Source organism: Lemur catta, chromosome 5 (genome assembly GCF_020740605.2).
Source record: "Lemur catta isolate mLemCat1 chromosome 5, mLemCat1.pri, whole genome shotgun sequence".
Lineage (NCBI taxonomy): Eukaryota > Metazoa > Chordata > Mammalia > Primates > Lemuridae > Lemur > Lemur catta.
Genome location: NC_059132.1, coordinates 63853603 through 63878711, shown reverse-complemented (window position 1 = coordinate 63878711; position 25109 = coordinate 63853603). Strand labels below are relative to the sequence as shown.

General features: G+C 36.0%; 3 non-coding genes across 3 annotated transcripts; 1 reads left to right on the top strand and 2 right to left on the bottom strand.

Moving 5' to 3' along the window:
• Nucleotides 1-3739: 3739 nt before the first annotated feature.
• On the bottom strand, nt 3740-3821 carry TRNAS-CGA. Its single transcript has one exon. It is a non-coding gene; the product is annotated as a tRNA-Ser (tRNA).
• Nucleotides 3822-9911: 6090 nt separating this feature from the next.
• On the top strand, nt 9912-9984 carry TRNAV-CAC. The gene has a single exon. It is a non-coding gene; the product is annotated as a tRNA-Val (tRNA).
• A 12270-nt stretch (nt 9985-22254) lies between these two features.
• Nucleotides 22255-22328, bottom strand: TRNAT-AGU. The gene has a single exon. It is a non-coding gene; the product is annotated as a tRNA-Thr (tRNA).
• Nucleotides 22329-25109: the final 2781 nt, after the last annotated feature.

Sequence of the window (25109 nt, the reverse complement as noted above, 5' to 3'; positions counted from 1 at the left end):
TATAGTCAGTCAGAGATAGATCTAACTATAATGATGGCAAATTAAGTGCAACATTTGCTTTCTCTCTATTCCAAGCTACACTATACAGTGCATTATGGGTATTTAAAGGCATAAATACACAAATACAAAAAGATGAGAAAGTGGAGAGCAGCAGCAAGATTTTGAAGGCCAGAGAACAAAATAGTTAATGTTAACAGAGGGAAAAAGCTTATTGTGTCAAGTATCTTTTTAAAAATTTTTTTTTAAGGTTTACATGCATTGTAACATGCGCATATATTCTGTTATATCTCATGGTTGTATAATATTTGATATTATGCATTTATCACATTTTACCTATCTACTGTTCAATGATGGCATCAAGGTTGAATCTGGTTATGAAAGACCAAAATAATGCTGTGATTAAAGCATATTTTCATGTGTTTATTTGTTAGCTATATGTATTTTTTTTTGTAATGTGTGTGCTCAAATATTTGCCCATTTTTAATTGTTTTTATTTTTGTATTCTGAGCGTTCTCTGTATATTCTGGACACACTACACTAATCAGATGTGTTTTGCAAATGTTTTTTGTCATTGTAAAACTTGTCTTTTAATGTTTTCTCAACAATGACTTTTGCAAAGAAGTTTTTCATTTGGATAAGACCTAATTTATCAATTTTGGTGTGGGGAAGATAATGCCAACCCAATGTCACAAACATTTTTTTCTTCTGTCTTTTCTAAAAGCTATATTATTTTAGGTTTTACATTTAGATCAGTGACCCATTTTGAGTTAATTTTAGTAAAAGGGTGCAAATAAGGGTTTCTTTTTTAAATTTTTTTAATTTTTAATTTTTTTGCATGTGGATGTCTGATTGTTCCAGTGCCATTTGCTAAAAAGACTATCCTTTCTCCATTGAATTGCCTTTGCAACTTTGTCAAAAGTCAATTGGCCCCATATATGAAAATCTATTTCTAGACTTTCCTTCTGTTGTATTGATCTATATGTCTATACTTTTTCAATATTACATCATCTTGTTTTATTATAGCTGTATGTTCAATCTTGAAATCACTTAGTATGAGTCACCTAACTTTGTTTTTCTTCTTAATAATAATTGGCCATTTTGGTTCTTTTAATTTTCCATATACATTTTAGAATAACTGGTCTATTTCTACAAAAATATCCTGCTGGGCAAGATGTAGATGTCTTTATTATACAATGTCTTTTGTTCTGAACAAATTCTTATAATACTTCTTATTGTCCAGGTGGGCTGGTACTATATTCTTTAGTTTTTGTTTTTCTGAAAATATTTTTATTTCTTCTTGCTTTTTGGAAAATAATTTTTGCTTGGTAGAGAGTTCTGAGTTAAAGGGTTTTGTTTTGTTTTGTTTTGTTTTGTTTTGTTTCACTTGGAGCTTTAAATGTCATTCCCTTGTCTTCTGGCATATAAATACCCGATGAGAAATCTGCTCTAAACTAGCTGTATGTAATGTCTTTAGGTTTTTGGGACTGCCTTCAATACTATCTCTTTTTCTTTGGTTTTTCAGCAGTTTGAATATGATACAAATAGTTGTTGTTGTTTTTTTTTCTTTCTTTCTGCTTATCCTGTTTGGGGTCCTCTGACTTTGGAGCTATGACTTGATATATTTCATTATTTTGGGAAAATAATCAGCCATTGTCTCTTTAAAATTTTTCCTACCCTTTTCTCTTTCTTGTCTCCTTCTAGGATTTTAGTTGCACATGTTTAGACCATTTGGTATTAATTAATAACTTTTCAATGTTTTTTTTTTTTTCATTTTTTTTCTTTGTGCTACAGTTTGGGTAGTTTCTATTGGCCTATCTTCAAGTTTACTGATTCTTTTCTTGCCTTTGTAGAGTCTACTAGTCAGTCTGTCAAAGGCATTCTTTACCTCTGTTGCTGCATTGTTGTTTTTTTTCCATATACGTGTTACTCTTAGATGTTTTCAAGGTTCGTTCATGTTGTAGCATGTATTAGAACTTCATTCCTTTCTACCGTTTAATAATATTTATTTGATTTTTTGAGTTGTCTTTCCAGACATCTCTTTCAGCCAACCCTCTTTCTCAGTATCAGTAAAAGAAAGGAGATAAAAAGAATGAAATTTCAGATACTTTGAGTATTCACTCAGACTTAACGGTCAAGATTGTACTGTGTGGCAGTACCGTGAAAGATGAAGAGCCTCACTTAATTCTGCTGAAGGACTTTAAGAACTTGTTTCTATTACTAGTTTGAACAATGCATACAGGAAGATAGTTTTCTACATATATTTTAAAAAGAAAAGAAAAAGAGAACTGAATCAGCCAGGAGTCAAACCTAGAATCTTCTGATCCATAGTCAGATGCATTATTCATTGCACCACCAGCCCCATCCTGGATACTACTGTTGATTATCTATTATTCATTAGGATTGAGTTGATTTGAGATGCAAATGAATTGAACAAGACTTTGTGGATTCTGGCAAGGTAGACAGCTTTTCTTTGTGGTCAACCTAAGTTACATTCCCTTAAAGATATTTACATTTAGAAAGAAATTTTCTACTTAGGAACATCACGTATGTGGTAGAGTGACTGTCCTCATTTTTTCATTGATGTGTCTGTTTGTTTCTATTGTTTGTACTTGTGAATGTTTCATTAATTTATACAGTTCATCCATCCATTCATTAAACAATTTCATTTTTAAAATATACTTGTATCAGATACTGATGTTGGGTGTGGATCAGTAACTAGTAATCCATATACTTTTAAATTTTGATATAATGAAAAAGAAATGGAATAAAATACATTCTTGAGGTATTAATCATGTTTTCCATCTCACTCTCCAAAGAACCATAACTCACTATGGAGAAATTAATTTCAGACTCTAAGCAACAGAAAAGACATTAAGAAACAACTTTCCCTCCTCCAAATTAGGCAAAATAGATGCAAGAATTCAAAAAAGGTAAACATTTTAAGAACCAAATTCACATAGCAACTTAGAAGCTCATAGTTAATATCATTATAAAATTATAGAATACCAGTCATTATTAGATAAATTGGGTAAATATTATTTAATGGCTCAATGTGAAGAAACAGGCACGTGAAGACGCAAAAGTATTTATAAGTGGAGCGGTCCTGTCCTCTGCGAGCTAGAGGCCCAATTTTTTGGATCCGAGCGCAGCCACGGTGCGCAGGGCATTTATCCCGACTCTTTCCTACTAGATTTGTTCCCTTGGCCAAGTTGTGTATCCTTCTTTGGCCTCAATTTCCTCAATTCTATACAATATTTTTAAGAGCGCCTGGCACGCACATACTAATGGATGTTTATGATCCTCGACCTTTTTGGTTTCCATCAGCCTGATTGATTTGTTTTTAATGCTGGAGAACTGTTTAAGGTTGGTAACAACATTTCTATTATCAGATTCATTCCAGATTTTTTAAAACAACATTTCCTCAGTGTCACTTTGCCATGGGGATCTGCGGCTGCTTTCACATACAGCGATCTCAGTGTACAAGCAGCTATTCTGAACGCTAAGTTCCAGGCTTTGTGTGGACCATAAAGAGGCCGTCGACCCGCCCCGTGCTGAGGGGTTCACAGTTGCCCAGCTTGGAGGAGTAGGATGGAAGGGCGGAAATAATCAGAGGGAGGCCTACGGCATAGGTGGGCGGGCCAACACAGAGCTCGAGATAGGATGCGGCTCTCTTCTCAGTTTGCAAATGGTATAAGATGGAAAGCTGAGAGTTTTGCGACTCGGGAAAAACAGCAGGGAGCGCTGTGAGCAGGATTTGAACCTGCGCGGGGAGACCCCATTGGATTTCGAGTCCAACACCTTAACCACTCGGCCATCACAGCTTGACATGAAGATGCTATTTATGCATTGAAAATATGTATCAATAACGGCTTGAATGCTACAATTTTTTTCTATTAATGTTAGCCACTCCTGTTTACTTGGCATGTTTACTTTCGGCAATACACAAAAGGAGGTCACTTCCAAAGCCCCCTCAACAAATCTCTCCACTCAGTCCCTTTCCACCCCTCACTATCCTTCCAGGCCCCAGATTGCTAACTCTCACCTCTGAGAGAAGGCAACATTCCAGCATTACAGGAATTGCCGGTTTTAATTTTTTTTCCTGCAGTTTTCGTGTATTGTCTGGTTTTGCTTCATAGTTGTGGCTGGGAATGAACTAAAAGGTTGTGTTAAGTGTGCTCAGGATCTTATTCAATTGTGCTCTCCACAGACAATACCCCATGCATGGCTGGTATGGAGGACAATTTGGCAAGATCTACCAATATTTCAAATACATATATCCTTTATGCACATAGCCTTTGATGCAGCATTTCCACAAATGTGTGAGATATACTTGCACACTGAGAGATTATATTGTGTTTAAGCTTATTCTCTGCAGCATTATTTGTAATTGCAAGATTGAGAAAAGCCTACGTAATTCAGGTGTTATTAAATATTTATTAACTTATTAAATAATTCAGAATTATTTAATTAAATAGATTATGGCATAACTATACAGTGAAGTATGATACATATTTAAAAGAAAAGGAGAAAGATTATTATGTATGTACATATATTTTAACATAATAGCAAAGTTCAGAGCAATGTGTACAGAATATTACCATGAGAGATTTATTTGTGGTAGATTGTATATGCATTTTACAAAATAGTTCTTCAAGAATAATCAATACATACATGACACTTAGAAGATGGCTCCTTTGATGGCTCTGAAGATCTTTCAGACTCAACCAACATCCAAGATTGCATGGTGGGGCAGCACCTCAGAATGTGAACAATCAGTTCAGGATAATTCCCTTTCAAAGTGCTTTAACAATTTGTTCTATTATTCCTTTCAGTATTATGCTTCAATAACATTGCTTTGAACAATATAGGAAGAAAAATGATTTTCTGAAGAGAAAAAAAGAGAGAAAAGAATAGAAAACTAGGGTAGCCAGGAGTGGAACTATGACAGTAGCCAAACCTGTGATCTATTTCACCCCTGGCCCCACCTGCACAGGGTGAGCAATATCAGCTTATTCTCGACCAAGCATAGGAGAAGTCAGAAAAGAAAACTGAGTATTTGGGGGGTACAGAAACAAATGAAACTCACATGACTGAACTGATTCACTTTGTGATCAGTTTGCATAATGTACATTTGCCTAAAATGTCCATATTTAAAATAATAATTAGCTTCCACTTTTAGAATATATAGAATGATTTTCATTCATTTAAAGCCAATTTTATTTCTCTGTGATTGTGTGCCTTCTCTCTACTACATCTATTCTGATGTCTTTATTAATTTTTCCAGTCTGTTCATCTGCCTACATTCAACCTTAATTTAATTTTTCATATATACTTACATTGGGCACTTACGCTGTTTGTAGAACAGTAATTAATAATTCATACAATTTTAAATTTAGATACCATAACAAAATGTTTTGAAATATATTTTTGAGGTAATAATCATGTAATTTCCCTCTTAGTGTCCAAAAAAACAATAATTCACTATAAAGAACATATTCACAAAATTGTATGACGGCTTCATGCAACAAATAGAGGCCACTAAAAAAATAAAAAAATGCAAAAGGAAGGAAGAACTCTATAAAAGTACACATTTTAAGAATTATATTTGATAGAGAAACTTAGAACCCAGGAAAACATTTATTAATAATTAAATATTACTGAAGATCTGTCATCGTATGTCATTTTAAAACTACTTTATTGAGGTATAGCTGACATACAATAAACTGAACATACTTTAAGTTTACAGTTTAAGTTTTGACAACTGTATACACCTGTGAAACCATCATCACAATTAGGAGACTGACTATATCTACCACCTCTAAAAGTTTCCTTGGGTTCCTTGGTAATCGCTTCTTCCTGCTCTTTCCCACTCCTCCATCTCTAAGTAACCACTGATCTGCTTCCTGCCACTATAGTTTAGTTTGCATTTTCTAAAGTTGTATATAAATGAAGTCATACAGTATGTGCTTTTTTTTTTGAGAGGGGATATGTTCAGCTTCCTCCACTCAACAAAATTATTTTGAGATTCTTCCTTGTTGCTGCAGGTACCAATAGTTTATTCCTCTTTATGGCCGAGTAGTATTGCATTGTTTCAATTTGATTAGCCATTTATCTGTTGATGGATGTTTGGGGCTGTTTCCAGTTTTTGATTATTACAATTAGGCTTCTGTGAACATTTGTGTACTAATATTTATATAGATATATATTTCCTTTTCTCCACTACTAGTGGAATGCCTGGATCACATGATAGGTGTATGAACTTTTTAAGAAACTGCCAAACCGCTTTTCAAAATGGTTGTAACATTTTCTGTTTCTACCAGCATGTGTTAGAATTGTAGGTCCTCTATATCTTCTGTAGGACTTGGTATGGTCAGTCTTTTAATTTTACACAACATCATGCTTGATGATGAAAGACTGAATATTTTCCTCTAAGATCAGGAACAAGATAGAGATAACTTCTTTGACCACTTCTATTCAACATTGTACTGGAGGTGTTTGACAGTGAAATTAGGCATACATAATAAATAAATGGCATCTGGATTGAAAAGGAAGAGGTAAAATTTTTCATTTGTAGATAATATGACTGTCTACATAAAAAAATCCTGTAAGAAAAATCAACTGTATTTCTACATACTAGCAATATACAATCAGAAATTGAAAATAATACCATGGTTATGAATAAATTTTCCACTCAACATATAGTTATCTGAGTCCTTTGTAGCTCACTATCTGGACATCCCAGAAGATTCTCCAAGTGATTGAACTCTAGGTGATGCATTATAAATAAGTATCTTCCTTTGATTTGTTTTCTTGATCTCTGTTTATATCTTTGTTCCTGGTTTTGAGGTCCATGTTTCATTTTTTTTTTTTTTTTTTTGAGACAGAGTGTCACTTTGTTGCCCTGGCTAGAGTGAGTGCCGTGGCGTCAGTCTAGCTCACAGCAACCTCAAACTCCTGGGCTTAAGCGATCCTACTGCTTCAGCCGCCCGAGTAGCTGAGACCACGGGCATGTGCCACCATGCCCGGCTAATTTTTTCTATGTATATTTTAGTTGGCCGGATAATTTCTTTCTATTTTCAGTAGAGACGGGGTCTCGCTCTTGCTCAGAGCTGGTCTCAAACTCCTGACCTTGAGCCATCCACCCGCCTCGGCCTCCCAGAGTGCTAGGATTACAGGCGTGAGCCACCGCGCCCAGCCCATGTTTCATTTTTTACTAGAGTGCTCTCTGTTGGTTTTACATCTAATACAATATTTTGTTTTGCAAAATAACTAATCTATTATATTCATATCATTAATTTAGACATTATAAACACAAATAGAATGAGGAACAGAGATGATTTGCTCCTCTCTCAGTGCATGGCTTTCCTGTAGCAAAGTCACAACTCTTTGTTGGAGGAAGGGAGTAAAATGTCTTTGCCTTCTTAGAGTCCTCACTACATGTTGACTCTCTCCTTTGAAGCTGTCATAGCCTTTGGGAATTACCCAATTTCTTGAGGACAGGCCTGCTCTCACAGGCAGAAATAGTTGGAAATTTTATTCAAAGTTCATTGGATGAGTTGAAGAATTACAATGTAGGTTGAATTCAAGTGTCACCAAATTTTATAGGAAATGACACTGATAAAGAAGATGCAGTACTCTGAGAATTAAATATTTGAGTCAATTTTGACAAATACAAGAACTATAAATTCCCAAATAACCCTGACTTTCTGTTGACAGTAGGACAACCAGGTACTCATAATTTTGCTCTCTGGAGGGATTTTCTTTTCAGAATATACTACGGGGACATCTTAGAGTGGGACTGTAGTGCTGCAGTTGTCTACTTTCAAGTGGTGCCTACATATTGTGCAGAACCATCTATAAACCATGCTTAAGTTTTTCTGCTTCAGTCAACTGGTCATCGAGAACGAACTCTCATAAGGTTATATGTGTGTGTATGTATATATATATATGTATATATATATACATATATATATATAAAGAGAGAGAGAGAGAAAGAGAGAGAGAGTGCAAGCAATGTAGCAAGAGTAGAGCCATGAAAATAAGTGCCACTTCCTCACACAACCTATTTGTGCCTTTAGGACCTGCTCTAGCTTAATCTGATATGTAGCATTTCCATTTGATGATGGAGTGCTGCTGTACATGTCTAACTTTATGGCTTAGTAATTTAAACAATACTCTGTTTATGATGAGCATCTTAGGCCACATGGTAATGTGGTGGCATATAGCCAAGTATTCAGTCTGTGCTAAGAACCTGGGAACAAACTTAAAGCTTTTTTTAAAGGAAGAGTAGTTAACCACAGAGGATGGAGAACTTTGCTTCAAAATTCTAAAGGTCTGTGCTGTGATTCATCTGTAGGAACTTGCCAAAGCCTCCAAACAGTATCCCTGTTCACCTCTGACACTTCAAGCCAAACCAGCTTTGCTGGTTCACATGACCCCAATGGCAGAGCCACTAGCACTGCAGCCTGGGTCTGTTGCAGGACTATTTCTTGTTCTAGGCCCCACTCAAAACTAGAAGATTTTCAGGTTACTCAGTAAATGATTTCGTGTAGCGTGCTCAATGTTCCCTCCAGAATCCAAACAGTTCTACTCTGTTGTAACCCTTTCTTAATAGTAAAAGATGGGTTGCTGCAACCCATTATGCTTCAGACAACTGGACCCCTAGAAATTTGACTGAGGGAGTAAGACTCTCAATTTCTGTGAGGTTTATTTCCCACCCTCATGCATGCAAATGTCTTACCAATGTTCTAGAGAAGTTGCTACCTTCTTATCACTAAAGCTATAATCAAGATAAGGGGCCAGTATGATGTCTGTGGAGTGGTAAGACAGTAAAGGTCTCTGAGGACTAATTTGTAAAATGGGTTTGGAGAGTCAATATACCCCTGAACAATAAGGCAGATAAGGTGTACTTTAGCTGGCTTTGCCAGCTGAAAGCCTACTGCTTCTGGTGGTCTTTATGATGAGATGTAGAAAAAAAAGCACTCGCTATATCAATAGCTGCATACCAGGTGTCAGTGGATGTGTTAATTTTCTCCACTAATGAAACCACATCTGGAATGGCAGATGCAATTGCAATAATCACCTGATCAAATTTACAATAATCCACTGTTATTCTCCATAATCCATGTCTTCTGCAGTTGAATAATGACTTGAATAGAAATATGGTAGGAATCACCACCCCTGCATCTTTCAAGTCCTTAATGGTGGCACTAATCTCTGAAATCTCTCCAGGAATGCAATATTGCTTTGGGTTTTACTATTTTCATAAACAGAGGAATTTCTAGTGGCTTCCACTTGGCCTTTTATGCCATAATAGCATTCACTACAGCAGTCATGAAACACTATAAAGATTCTGTCTGGAATTGGAGAAATAAGTACAGGATGGGTTCATGGATCCACTGTGCCTATAATGAAATGGACCAGAGGCAAAACTTCATTGATTGTTTGACTTCCATGAGTTCTTAGATTGCCAGGTGGACAACAGTGATGTTTTTATCTCTGAGAATGAATGTCAGTTCAGGGCCTTTGTCTAGTAATTTCTGCAAAGAAGATGATGACGGAAGCTGTGTGGCAGAAAGTGCAATGGCCTCCAATCATCTCCTGGGCTCAGACCTCTCACTCCTGGCTCTCAGTCATTTTCTGGATAAAGAAACGGGTGTAGACAGCACGGGGAGGTCTTGAAGTCAAATTCTCAGGGATGCTGCTCCAGCTTTTCACGCTTGGAATTTGTGCAAGAATTGGAACCTTGGGCGAAGCTTGGTTATAAGTTGTTTTGTTTTCAAAAGTAGAAAAGGAGGGAAGAAATGCACCACAACAACGATCATTTCCTGGACAGGCCTATAATAAACATGCCTAGGCTCTTACAGGCAAAACCTTCCGAATTATATAGGGGGTGGATAACATTTACAGTTGTTTCTGTAGTGTAGTGGTTATCACGTTCGCCTCACACGCGAAAGGTGCCCGGTTCAAAACCGGGCGGAAACAAAGTCTCATTATACTAGGCTGCAGAGTATTTTGACTTTGCTCATATGTATTCATGAAAAACAAAACTCAGAAATCGTCGCCCTTGTTCTTTGAAAATAGGAGGCTATTCTGAGACGCGCAGTTGTTTTCCTCTTCCATCCCCTTCTGCGTGGCTCCCTCTGGCTCGGGGGGTCCTTCGGACAGTGTTGGAGAAGAGATGAACAGGTTCGGCGGGTAGGGCTGCTCCTTTTGGAATTTGGATTTCTACTGAAGGCAACAGCTCCACCCTGAAACGAAGTGGTGACAGCTACCCGGGTGTCAGACAAGGGCATCAGCCACCACTCCCAATTTATCTCTTGCCAGATAAATATTTTCAACCCAAATCCACTGACTCCCTGCACCATGGGAGGGGAATGTTGCGGTGGGCGGGAGAGCGCTGGAAGATAATGCAAAGCCCTCGTCTTCAAGTACTCACAAAGATGCTGTCTTAACTAATTTCTGATGCTGCCTTGCCCTGCCTGACCAGCCCAGCCCAGCCCAGGATGCAGGTGGCAGCAGGTTTCGACATGAGGCTCTTTGTTTAATGACACTTGTTAAACCATGGTAAGAAAGACTTTATTGAGGACCACAGCGAGAGGTATAGGGATCACTACGACTGGGTCTTGCAGTGAAAAAGAGAAATTGGGCTCAACTCTGAATATAGCATGGGCAAGTGGGAATTTATAGCCAAGGAGCAGGGTGGAGGTCAGTGGATAGGAAGTTACTAAGAGGAAACATCAGGAGTAAGAAGGATTCTGGCTAAACCAACTTAACGAGATTCTTGCTGGAGACAGGCCAAGGTGATCACACATCACTTGGGGGATGGTGGAGGATGAGGAACCTGATCAGATACCGCGGGTGAGCACACATTAAGGGTGGCGGTCCTTGCTAAACTGACTTAGCGGGGTTCTTAGCTAAAACTGGATTTGATAAGGAAGTGCACAGATGGGCCTAGGAGACAGTTCAGGAGCCCGACTAAAGTTTGGCCAAACAAAGAATCTTTGCCAACCTCCACAATTGTGTGACCAATTTCTTAAAATAAATCTCTTTCTGTATGTATACAAGTTCTGTTTCTCTGGAGAATGCTGAATAATGCAACTGTTATTATTTTAAAGACTTTAGTTCTTCAAGAGATAGTAAATATCACCTACTGCAATTTCAACAGCAGCATTCCAATCCAAGTGATTTAAAAAGTAGTCTCCGTCCTGCCATTGAAGTGTTGCAAACTGTTAGTGTCTGGAATTTTTTTTTCTAACAAAAAAGATTAAAGTACTTCTTAGTAGGCCTCCAGGTCTTGTTTTTCTTTGGTATGGGCAACCTTTTTTGCTTCCTTTTGCTTTGTATACTTTTTTCATTGAAAATGATACTCAAGTCTTTTAATTATAAATAGGTCACAAAACAAACAAACAAAACAACTCAAGGTTTTCCTGCCCCCAGGGCTTCAGAGAATTTAGTTCACAGGAGGAGAAAATTCTAACAAGAGTAGTCTATTTATATAAATTATATCAGACTTGTTCACTTTTCTTATTTTTCTCATGTTCCTTCAAAATTAATACTTAAATTTGTGAGAATTTAAGCTTAGATATCTGAATCATGTAAAGGCACACTAGAAACCCAGCGTAAACAAACTTGAATATGTGTTCTAGTTTTTTTCACTTGAGATTGAAAGAAGAAATTGGCTATTCATTGTTCTGTTTTCAAGAATTGGTTAAGAGCCATCGACAGTGCAGGTACGGTTAATGTTCTACAGTGGTGGTAAGAAAAAAAGAGTAAAGGAGATAGCACAAAACTGGAATGTTAATGCACAGAGATTGAAGAACATCTATCACTTGTTCCATTTGATATATAAATAGAGATGAAGAACCAAATCCTACATCCTATTCAGTTTGTTCTGATGCTTGCATTCAGGCTCCACTGCACCCCACAACTTATTGGCAGTTACTGAATGAGAATTCTGCACTCTTTAATTTCCAAGACAGAATTTAAGGTACTGGTTTGATGCTCCACTGGCAATAATTTTACATGCAATCTTTTACCTGTAATCAGTCCTACATCAGCACTTCTTTACAAAATACCCCACTCTCATCTCCAGCCCTAAGAATGAATCCTAATTTCCTAGATGACATTATGGTTCACAATTTTTTTCATCATTTAACTTATTAATAATATATGGTTTATCAAGTTGTTTTCAAAATTGCTGGTGGTAATATTCTCCAAAATTGCAGAAGGAAAGGGAGAAGGATTCTAACACCGGATATTCTGTGTATGCAGATCTGCCATGAAGCTCAAATATGGAAGTTTTTGATGACACGTAGTATAAGTACTTTCCCTAGAAAATGTTGCTAATCTGTCCTGATCATTTGTACAGAAAACTACATCAGACCAAAGAACTAGAGGAGATCCTTCTTAAGGTAAAATGAAGATACTGTCTGGGTGGACAAGACCATCTGTACATTCAGGCAATTGATAAGAAGTCATGGGTGCTACTTGATTTTAAGGTCTGGAAGAGGAGAGGAGGGACCATTGTGGTTTTGGGGACAATATGACCACAGTGAAGACTAGACCGTATCATGACAAGTTCTCAATAAACATTTGTCAAATCAGTGGACAATATTAGAGGTAACTTTCTGAAATGTATCCAAATTCCCATGTGACATTTTGTTCCCTTGCCTGTGCTAGCAGTCCCACCTAGAAGTCTAAATAAAGCCTAGCAATGTACCTGTAAGTGGTCAGCCATTTCTCTTCTTGACATTTTCATGGCATCATGTTGACAATATTTCACACTTTGCATAATTTCAATATAAGATCAATAAGGGTTATCTCCTAATATCCATTGAATCAATGAAGTGTGATGTAAGGTTCGCCTGAAACAACATGCAAAGCATCTGGCATGAAGTAGGTTCTCAAGCTGTTAGTTTTCTTAATGAGGGGGCTAGGTTGTTGCTATATATCTTAAAGGAGATAGTTTCAAGAAATGACAGAAGCAGTTTTGATACAAAAATCTGAAAACATATTTTTAAATATGCACAGCACAGTGTTCCATTTCTGGTGAAGTTGTATAAAGTTACAAGAGTCTGTCACTTTTAACCTACTAGCTAAAGCAAGACCATACGCTACAGAATAGTAGATTTTCTGAATCCATCAGGGAGTTGAGGATACAAAGGAATCTAAGTAAACCTAACTCTAGAAAGAGGCTTTCATAGGAGGAAAGGGGCCTCTGGCTGTTTTTATTCCTGGCAGATGGGCAGAAGGGCAGAGGAGAAAAACTCTTGAAGAACAGACTCTGCCTCCAAAAATAAATAAATAAAGTATAAGAAAGATTTGACAGGCCATCGCTGAAGATGGTTACTTTGAAGATGGGGGGAACCACCAGCCAGGGAATGCAGACATCCACTAGAAACTGAGAACAACCTCTATAACAGTCCTCAGTGCAGGAAACTGAATTCTGCCAACAACTTGGGTGAGTTTGGAAACGAATTCTCCTCTTGACCTTCCAATAAGGGACATGGCCTTTCCTGCTGACACCTTGGTATTATAATAGTCTGAGGAGAACCTGTTGGACTTCTAATGCACAGAACTGTGTGATAATAAATGGATGTTGTTTTAAGCTGCTAAATTTTGGTAATTTGTTACAGCAGCAATAGAAAACTAGCAAAACAAGTAATTGTAAAACCACCCACCCTTCTTACCATTCCATTCTGGATTATCTTGCTTTCCTCAGGAAATAATGATTTTAAAATGAGAAAGAACAATTTTAAACGTCAACACAGTAAGAATGAAAATATTCTTGAGCACAGTATGAAGACACATTAAAAATTAATGTTATCTTGGATAACACATTCATATGATCAATAACTAAATAGGTATGAAATAAAGAGATTTTTTTTCTCCCTCCTATCACCCATCTTCCCAGTTCACAGAAATACCACCCATCTATAACTATTATTCTTAGTTTCACATATATTCTCCTTGATTTTCTTTATGCATATAGCTGTAACTATAAATATAAACTCTATTTTTACTTTCTAATTACATAAAACAGAGCATAATACATACCATTTTACATCCTGCTTTTTTCACATATCTCAGAGAGCTCTAATTTAGCAACACTTACTTATAAAGCATTCAAACAGCACATTTCATATTATATATTACACAGAAGTAGAGCTTATTACCAACTGAATTGGTTCAGACAGCTACAAGTTGAATCTAGAAACTGTAAATCCATCCCACCACTGAGGGCAGAAGTATAAAAGCAGGACTGGAGAGAGGGAGGGAAGATAGCACCTTTAATTTTCTGTTATAATATGAATAAAAATTATTTTTGTGTGAAGCCATGTGATATTTCAAAAAGTCCTGAAGTAAGGGACCTGAAACACTCTGTTGATCAAAGGTAATTATGTATTCATTTGTTAAAAGATACTTTTCAGAAAAAATAAAGCCATGGTTCTCATATAGATATAAAAATGAGCATATGACCGAAAAGAATACTTAAGAATAAATTTAACCAACGATAGGCAAGAATTGTACAACAGAAACTACAAAACATTGCTGAAAGAAATTAAAGAAGACCTCAATAAAAGTTAAGACATTCGTGTCAATGAGGGCTCTTCAGAGAAACAGAACCAACAGGAGGTGTGTGTGTGGGTGTGTGTATGGGTATGGGGGTGAAAAATATATTTTAAGAAATTGGTTCACACACTTGTGAAGGCAAAGTTCAAAATTGGTGGAGTAGGCCATCAGGGTGGAGACCCTGGGAAGAGATGATGCTGCAGCTAGAATCTGAAGGTAGTCTGCTGGCAGAATTCTCTCTTCCTCAGGGGGGACATCACTCTTTTTTCTCTTCAGGCCTTCAACTGATTGAATGAGGCCTACCCACATTATGGAGGGCAATCTGTTTTACTCAAAGCCAAAAGATATAAATGCTAAACCAATCCAAAAAATACCTTCACAGAAACATCTACAATAGTATTTAACCAAATATCTGGGTACTGTGGTCTAGCCAAGTTAACACATAAAATTAACCATCACAATATCCCATGCTCATGGACTGGAAGACTTAATATTGTTAAGATGGCAATTCTATCCATACCTATTTATAAATTTAATGCAATAGCTATTAATGTCCCAATAATCTTTTTTTTTCTTTTTTCTTTCTTTCTTTTTTTTTTTTGCAGAAATGGAAAAGCTGGTTCTAAAATCCATATTTAATTGCAAGGATCCTGAATCAAAAGAAAAAAAATGTTGGAAAACTCATTCATCCTGATTTCAAAAGTTACTACAAAGCTACAGTAATAAAAACAGTGCAATACTGCCATAGGATAGATATATAGATCAGCATATTAGGATTGAGAATATAGAAATAAACCCATATATCTATGGCCAATTAAGTTTTGATGAGGGCCAACAAGACCATTCAAGGGGAGAAAGAATAATCTCTTCAACAAATAGTGCTAGGACAACTGAAAATCCACATGCAAAAACATGAAAGTGGATCCCCACTTCACACCATATACAAAATATAAGTCAAATAGGTCAAAGACTTATGTAAGAGCTAAAACCATAAAACTCCTAGAAGCAAAAATAGGGATAAATCTTTATGACCTTCAATTTGGCAATGGCTTCTTAGATACAACACCAAAAGTGCACGCAACAAAAGAAAAATAGAAACATTGGACTCCATTGAAACTAAAAATTTTTGTTCATCAGAGGATACTATCAAGAGAATAAAAAGGTAACCTTCAGAATGAGAGAAAATATTTATAAATCATGTATCTGGTAGAGGTCTAGTGTCCAGAATATATAAAAACCCATTACATCTCAACAATGAAAAGAAAAACAAACAAATTAAAACTTGGGCAAAGGACTTGAATAGATGTTTCTTTAAAGAAGATATACAAATGAAAACATATGAAAAGATGCTCAATATTATTAGTTATTAGAGAAATGCAAATTAAAAACACAATGAAATACTGCTTCACATCCACTAGGATGGCTAGAGTTAAAAAGTCAGGTAATAACAAATGTTAATGAAGATGTAGAGAAATTGGAACCCTCATGCATTGCTACTGGGAATGTAAAATGGTGCAGCCACTGTGCAAAAGTTTAGTGATTCACTTAAAAATTTAAACATAGAGTTACCATATGACCCCACAATTCCACTTATGCATAAAACCAATAGATCTAAAAGCAGGTATTTAAACAAATACTTGTATATGAATGTTCATAGCTCACTATTCACAATAGCCAAAAGGTGGAAGCAACACAAATGTCCATCAATTGATAAATGCATAAGCAAACCGTGGTATATCTATACAGTGGAATATTATTCAGCACAAAAAGTAATAAAATACTGATATATGCTATGACATAGATGAACCTCAAACATTATGTTAAGTGAAAAAAGCTAGACACAAAAGTCACATAGTATATGATTCCATTTAATGGAATATCCGGAAGTAAATTCATAGACACAGAAACTAGATTAGTGTTGCCAGGAACTGGGGAGAAGAACAAGGGAGACTGACTGCTTAATGAGTATAGAGTTTCGTTTTAGGGTGATGAAATTGTTTGGAAGTAGATAGAAATGATGGATGTACAACACTGTAAACATACTAAATGCCACTGAATAGTATATTTTAAAATGGTTAATTTTATGTTATGTGTATTTTCCTCAGTAAAGATAATACATACAGGTTAAAGATCTTATTTTATTCATTCAATGAGGGAACCAGACAGATGTTATAACCAGGTTAAAGGAAAAGTCAAAAAGCATGAATTTATGCGGAGTAGAGGAATTGAACTCGAAATGGAGGCAAAACTTGTTTTTTTACTGGGGGAGGGAAACTCTACTGGACAGGACAGAATTTGCATACCTATCAATTTACAAAAAACTGTAAAATAACTTAAAGACAATAAAAGGCTAGAATCCAACAACCTTAAAGGATATGCTCTATGTAGACAATGCATAGTTTTCCATTGAAACACAATTATTTTCTTATGGGTTTCCCCACCTTAGATCAAAAATAATCTCAAAAGAATATTCTTGATCATCAAATAAGAATGATGTCGTTAGATTTGGCCTGATCATTTACATCTGTGCAGCATATAGGCCATCTTAAGTTTGCTTTGTTGAAAGTTTTCATAAGGAAGCTCAGATTGGACTTTTAAAAGACTCATTATTTGTTATCTTTATTATTTGCTTGTTCAAAAGCCAAGAACTTGCCACCAGATTTCACCTTCAGTACCTATAAATTTGAGTGAATATCTCTCTTCTAAAGATCCCCTAAGTATTCTCAGTTTCCTGGGCCTGCCAGGAAGTGTCCTTCCACACTCACCTATCAGGGCTAGGAACACTGCAAGCCAGGTACCAGGCCAGTTTTCAGGAGATTGCTTTGTAAGTTTCCATAAAGTCAACCTTACTTTCTTAAAAATGTCTGGTTATATCTGATCTAATGAGAATCATTTTCAAATATGACATTTAAGGCAAAGCCTTAGTTGCATAATCACTATTTCCAATTATGTTCCAGTGAAAAGGAGGACAGATTCTTATAGAACCTATGCAAATATTCATATTGCCATGGAAATAAGAATACCCAATAAGAGTTTTCCCAGTTCTGGAGGGGTCAGGTAGGGACACTAAGACATTTACAAAGATTTTATTTTAGTTTACAAAAGCAAAGCCTACTAAGTTCTTATGAATATATGGCTTATAACATAGATAGTTCAAGAGGACAGAGAAAGGGCTTCTTTATATTTCCAGAAAATAGAACATTAAAACATCAGCAATATTCCAAATAAAAACTACAACCATCCCTTGTAAGTTCACACAGTCCATGAGGTTAATTCTTGTCCCACTAGATTTTGAGTTATCAGTTGTAAGGGTAAATGAAAATGATATTCTCTATTTGTATAAGGCAAAGTTCTCACCCCCTCTTCCCGCTTCATAGAGTATGTCCTTGGAGATATAGTGAGTCTGAGTTCCTTACTCTAATCTTCAGAATAGAGATAAGTATTTTTATTAAAGAATTAAACTCAGTCTATAGTTTTATCAATGTAGGCCTATTTCTAAAGTTGTGGACAAAATAAACTTTAGATATGTAAAAATGTACCTCTAGAATTAGCTCATGGGTCCCTCACATATGTGTGAGAGATTGCCATGAGGTATCGCTCTTTGCTTCTCCAGGAGTTAAGAGAAGTTATTGTTTTTTTTCTTCAGTTTTACTATGTAAGTGAGTGAGATTTTGTTCTAATTTTGTCATCACATTTGGGCTTCCTTATATATATGTAAATCTGAGAATACTTACTCAATATAATGTGTTCTCTCTTCTATCGATATGGAAGGGTCTTTTTGTTGGCAGGACTGTTTTATTTCCTCAGAACAGAGTCATGAATCCATTTGTTTATTGACTAGAGTTCTGGAAATGCTGGCTTAGTAAACAGTTTAAAGTTGTTTAGGAATGCCATCAGAAGCCTCTACCCCAAAATACCTGGCATAGTCTTTTTCTATGAGGCTTTAGTCCTTTGTTGAAGATGACGCACTGTGACCTGTAGCTGATTGCAAGGGCTTTCAGGGAAGTATCAAAGTAAAACAAAAGAGATGACAAAAAATTAAAATGCTTATAGTTAATTTATTATCTATAATTTTCAAAAGCAAAAGATCCGATGAGAGTTTGTAACAAGAATAATGACACTAATAAGGGATTTTGGTTTTTCTGTGGCATGTAAAACAAGATAATAAAGCCAATCCAAAGTAAATTTTAGACAAAATATAATAGTTATGAACATGGTGATTAACCATATTTTCAAAGAAGATAGTAAACATTGCATTTAATTTATAAAAGTGGCTGAACATAATATTTATAGAGAAATAATTCTTGAGATATAACATATAACAATTCTGCAATATAATATACCACAAACATATAAACTATATGGCAAGAATATGGCAAGAATATACCAATAATATCAAGTAGAGTGATTCAGTAAGTCTAGAGTAGGTCTCATACATTTGTATATTAATAAAACTCTATATGTAAGTAACATAAATCCCCAAAGTAAACCACTGGCCTAGAAGATTCTAGATTCAAATTAAAAGCAAACTTGTGACTAAGTTAACATTTTAAAAAAATGACTGAAATTATAACTTATTACACTCTACTGCTGTTGTCTAATATCAGGAAAAGTAACACTAAGACTCTCATAAATAGAAACATGTCATGGACAGTGAGAGCAGTGATAAATCTCTAGGAAGTTCCCATTCAGTATATAATTTCTGGAATATTTATATTAGAGTAATAACATTTTGATCATGCAAATTTAACCTAAAGAAGACTAAGCATTTCTCCCCCTCCTTCTTCTCTTTTTCCTCCCCTTCCTTCTCCTTTTCCTCTTTTTTCTTTTCCTCCTTTTGGCATCTCTTCTAATTTGATAACCCTTCTATGCAATTCAATTTGATATGTTGGTGGTAACATATCAAATAGGCCTAATTCTTCCTAGCACTTCTCTTTTTATAAAGTGAAAAAACAAATCTTTATGATTTTCTGGAGGCCTTCTGGGAAATATCAAAGACACTTTTAGGTGCAAAAGATATCTGAGAGTTTTATTTTACATTTAGGATTCGATTTGTGGAATGCAAATATTAAAATTTATCAGGACTTTGGAACACTTATGATTGAAATTGGATCATGGATGCTTGAGAAAATACTTGACTACTTCACAGTGACAATAAAACTTTAAAAAATAACATAGAAGTTAAAATGATTGTAAAGAACTTTAGCTTATTCCTAAATGAGAAACATTTGTTTTCTTAAATAATCAAGGACATCATAAAGTCAGCATAAACCATAAAAGATTATTCTGCTAAAATACAGAATATTTGATATCTAAGCAGACTACGTAGGCAAAAAATAAACAAATACCTTTTATATTGTGGGTGAGGGCAATAAACAGTGAGCCAAGAAAATAAGTTTATCAAAATTGATTAGATTTTCCTATATTTTAACACATTTGATAGCTTTTCAAACTCAGATATTATAAACAAAGGTAAATACAATTCATTTCCAAATTTTTACCTTCATTAAGCTCTTTCACATTTTGGAAAAATCTGACACTTAATTATTAATCTCAAGAATCCACAAGGTCAGAACTAATTCCTCTCCCCCCGCCCTTTTTTTCTATTTTTTTCTTTTTGGAGATAGGGTCTTGCTCTGTTGCCCAGGCTGGAGTGTAGTAGCATGATCACAGCTCACTGCAGCCTCTAACTCCTGGGCTCAAGGTGAGAACTGATTTCATACTGTTACTAAGATGTATATCCCAATTACCCTGATTTGATCATTACACATTGTATACATGTATCAAAATATCACAAGTACCCCAAATATGCATAAATATGATATATCAAATAAAACAGTTAAAAAGTTATTAACATGTAATATGTTCATTATTGTTATGTTCAAATAAATTAGTAAGTATTTAAAAAATTTGTGTTGGAATTTATTGCCAACAGAACAAGCATTCCAAGTTTGTATTTTTAGATACTTAAATCATGAGGATACAGTTTAATCAATTGCTTATGTTTTTCAACAGCAGCATTCTAATTCAGAGTCCTTTAAATACCAGTCTTCTGACAACTGAATCCTTGGGTCCGTAGGAGAATTAAAGCAAAGAGCAGGAGGCTCTTGAGGTGAAATGGTCTATTTGAAGAATGTTCTGCCTGTTCCAAAGTGTAAAAAATTTGTTTTGTAATTAAAAAATATTTCAAGATCTGACTTATAAATCCATCTCTTTAAAAACAAAGCAACTGCTAGTAAACTGCCAGACCTTTCATTTTTAAATGTTTTTTCTTTTGCTTTGTTTATTTTGGTTTGTCCATCTTGCTTTCTTGAATTCATTTTAATCATTATCTAAGAATATTTCATGTCACTCCTCCATAAATATTCTTCACTGAATCCCTGTTATTTTGCAAAACTTGAAATAATGTTGACACCATATATTCTGTCTCATCTTCTTCATTCCTGTTAATTTATTTCTCCCTTCTTTCCTAAATATAACAGGAGAGGAAGGAGGATTCCACTTCCTCATCCTTCAACCATGCTGTGAGGTAGTCTGGGAATATGTTAATAATGGAGGAAGCCTCCCTTCAATGCAGGCTGAGTTTGGAGTAACAGGTTAGTTAGGTAATCAGAGTTTGGCTCTTGATTTATGTTTTCTGCTTTATGTTGCACACAGGGATCATTGGTCCACTTAACTGACATGTACCCAAGAACATATATGTCCCTCTCTGACTGAATTTTTGGTAAATATAGGGCAGAAATTACATTTTAATATAAATGTAAATCTAGGAATATTTTCAGCCTTCACTGGATTTAGTTTGCAAGAGGGGGAGACTACTACAGTATTAAAGTTTGCTCACATTCCTTTGGAAATACATGGTGGAGAACTGCTATGTACAAAATGAGGAAGCAGAAATCAGGTTTACTGTGAAATATAAGCAGGATTTCAGGCATAGTGCAGGACTAATTTTAATGAAGTTAAAAAACACTGACTCTGGTGGAACTCCAATCATAACCTTTGAAATCTCTTTAGATAAAACTGAGAAGCCTAATGTGTAGGCCAGTACTACACAGAATACACTTTATGTCACTTAATATTCAAGAAAGTGATAATCTATTTGTGATTTATTTCCTCAAAATACCATTGAGCTCTGTTTTTCTCCCCCTCACACTTAGTAGGTTCTAGTGACACACACATATGACAATTCTTAGGGTTATACAAAAGTGAAATGGTGAGAATCTAAATTTCACCAATGTTCGTTCTCTTGTTCTCAAAAATAAAAATGAATGTGACTCCAAACCAAATGCTATGGCTTATTAATTCTTTATCTGACATTGTTAATCAAAATCTATCATTTAGCTGAAGATTATTAGCTATCACAGGTTAAGAGATTGGAGACTTAACTTCTAAGACAGAATTTGAAGTGTTATTGTGTACTACACACCACAAGGTAAGTTTTTGTACAACCCATATATCCCAATTTAGCAGTCATCAACAAACCCATTGCTTTCTACTAATTACGGAAACCGTATACCTTTTCCTCTGCATCCTAACCCTCATAGTGAAGCAATTATCTGGCAAGAGACTCTCTGTAATTGAAATAATGACTAATACAGACTTCACTCCTATAAATTGCTCAGTGCATCTTCAACATATTTATTGGTAACACACTATTGAAAATGCAAAATTGAACAAGCGAGGCCCCGCTGGGATTCGAACCCAGGATCTCCTGTTTACTAGACAGGCGCTTTGACCAGCTAAGCCACAGGGCCCCTCTTAAACCTAGTCTCAGATATATCGTATTTATAACTTTTTGTGAAATGTAGTAATTTGCCAGAAGCTCACTTGTTTTTGTCACAAAGCAAACACATCAATGTTTCTGAGTTTGTAATAAAGCAGGAACTACAACATTGAAAAAATACTTTCTTTAATGCAAGGTTTTAAAATTGATTTCAAATTAAAAATGAATTATATTTCTATTTCATGGTGACTACCTCCCCCTAGAGGAAATATTGGATATTGCAACACATTTTTAATTTATTTCTTCGTTAATTCATTTTGTCTGCAACTATTGAGTCATTACTGTGTTTCAGGTACTTTTCTAGCTATTGGAGATAGAACAGTGAACAAAAGGGCAGAAATGCCTTCTATTACAGAATTTCTATTCTATAGGGAGGCAAAAAAGCAATTTTTAAAAATTTGCTAAAACAAAAAACCAGTCATGCTTTCTACCATTTTGTCCATCTTGGCACAAGAAAGCAAGCCCAGATGAGGACACATTGATGCAGAGGAGACTCACGGTCCCCCAGTTTCCCACTATCTCAAACCAGGCATGGTCAGACCCTTTCTTTCAAAGATATTATTAATAGCTTTGGCCTCGACAGGCGATCTGCTGTTAGAAGCAACGAGTTAGGTGTTCACAGAGAGCTCACCAGGATGTATATTTTTGCTTATGTCACAGTCTTGTTCTGCTTATTGGCCAGCTGGGTTAAAACAGACTTGATTCCTGTCCTCCTGGACTGCAAAACTGAGTGGCGGATACAGAGACGAGACAAAAGTAGAGTACAATGTGATAACCCCCACAGGATGCTGGGAACTTCTCACTTGGGCATGGGGGAGTCACATGACCTCTAACCTCAGGCTCCAGGTCAGTTTAATCCATGTAGAAGGAGTTGTAGCATGTTTAGCTGAATACAGATATGCATGGGGAAAGGCAGAAGAGACCAACATCCTGAAATGTTTAAAGAACTGTTTTGTGCTTTATGGGGAGGGATGACGGTGTATGCGTTCACTGAGCACCCACTAAATGAAAGGCCCTGGAGAGATGAGAAATCATTTAGACTGAGGTTGGGTTTTTATTTCTTAACCATGGATGAGGTTGCTTCTGATTTATCTCAATGTGGGCCATGAATTTCTACTTACTAGGGCAGGATTTATAAATTTTTAGCTTTCTTGGCTGAGGTTCTTTGTGAAATTTAGTTATTATCTGACTTCTGTTTCTCCCTGGCAGCAAAATGTTTCAAAAGTTTTGCTAAGGCCTAAGGCCCTGGAGGAAAAGCCCTTTGCTTCTCCTTTTGGAAAGCTTCCCAAGATATGAGCAGACATTTTAACATAAAGTAGGGGCTAGGGTGGTGTGGCTTCAGACCGGTTGCTATACACTTAAGAGAAATTAACACTCCCAACTCCCTGCCTAGAACACTCCATCTGGGTTTCTGCCGCTATTAGAAGAGTTCTTTTCCTGATTCCCAATTCCATGATTCCATGACTGTTGGGGCCGTTCTTCCTAGGATCTACATTTCTCTCCACAACCTCTGTGCCTTTCCTCAATTTTATGGCCTATTATAGCAAACATTTTGGCTATCATCAGCCTTATAAAAAGCCTAGCTCAAATCTTCAAATAAACCTCAATCCTGAGGACAAAACCCTTCCTGTCATGGTTGGAATTTCACCATCAAAAAAGCAGAGGATTGCAGTCAATTTAAAAAGATGTTGAGGCTGGTACCAGTGTTTACAATATCACCACTGCATGAAAGCCATCTGTCTCCTAAGTAGCAATGCTATTTATTTATTTAACAACAACGGCTTAATTTGTTTTTAGTTTGTACCGCACTGAGTTTGTGTCATCATGCATTTACTATCCTTAAATCTTTAGAACCATTGCAGAAGGTGGTAATGCTTATTAATTTCCATTGAGAGATGGGGATGACGAGGCAAAGAAATGTTAAAAATGCAGTTCAAGACCATGAGTGCCATAGATAGAGTTAGGCAATTTTCTTTCTGCAAATGTGGTTAGCAGGTTGTGTAAGATGTTCACATTTCTTCATAAAAGAACACTGGAAAATGCAAACTTTTTATCTCATAATGCCCCTGTTTAGTTTGTACAAGATTTCTAGTGATGCTTACTCAAAGCTATAAAACAGTATGGTGAACCAGAGAACCTGACATATTTAATACAAACACATACTTTGTACCAAGTATCACATGGTGCTTGCCAAGCAAGCTCTCTACTTTTTGAGCAAATCACATAGCATGGGTCTTATTTATCCCTATTACTCTCCTGGCACTACAAGTTGATTCTGTGCCAGATCTAGGATCCTAGCTTTCTCCCTGAGAGGTAGTCTCTGAGCCAGATTACATGGATTTCTTTCAGGCCAGTAACACCTGGAGCAAATGTATTCTAGAGAATTGAAAGATTAAGGTATTTGTCTTTGCCCTAATTCGGAATTTTATCATTCATTTGTGGTGAAAGAATAGACAAGAGCTGGTCCTCTGGGGTCAATACATACTTGGTCCCTGTCCTCCCTCATATAAAACTGAGTAGAGATAAGACACACAAAAGAGAAAATTGAGGTAGACTACGGTACAAGTGAACATGGATAACTGCTGTGAATGCTATTAGGTTATTAGCAAGAAGACTTGAACCTGGGCTGCTAGAAGGAAGATATCGTAAAGTAAAAGACATTTCAGCTCAGTTATAATATCTTTGAAGCTTTGTTAGTATGAATTTCAGGTGGATAGTTGGAGAAGAAATGGGGTCCATTTTAGCCCCAAGA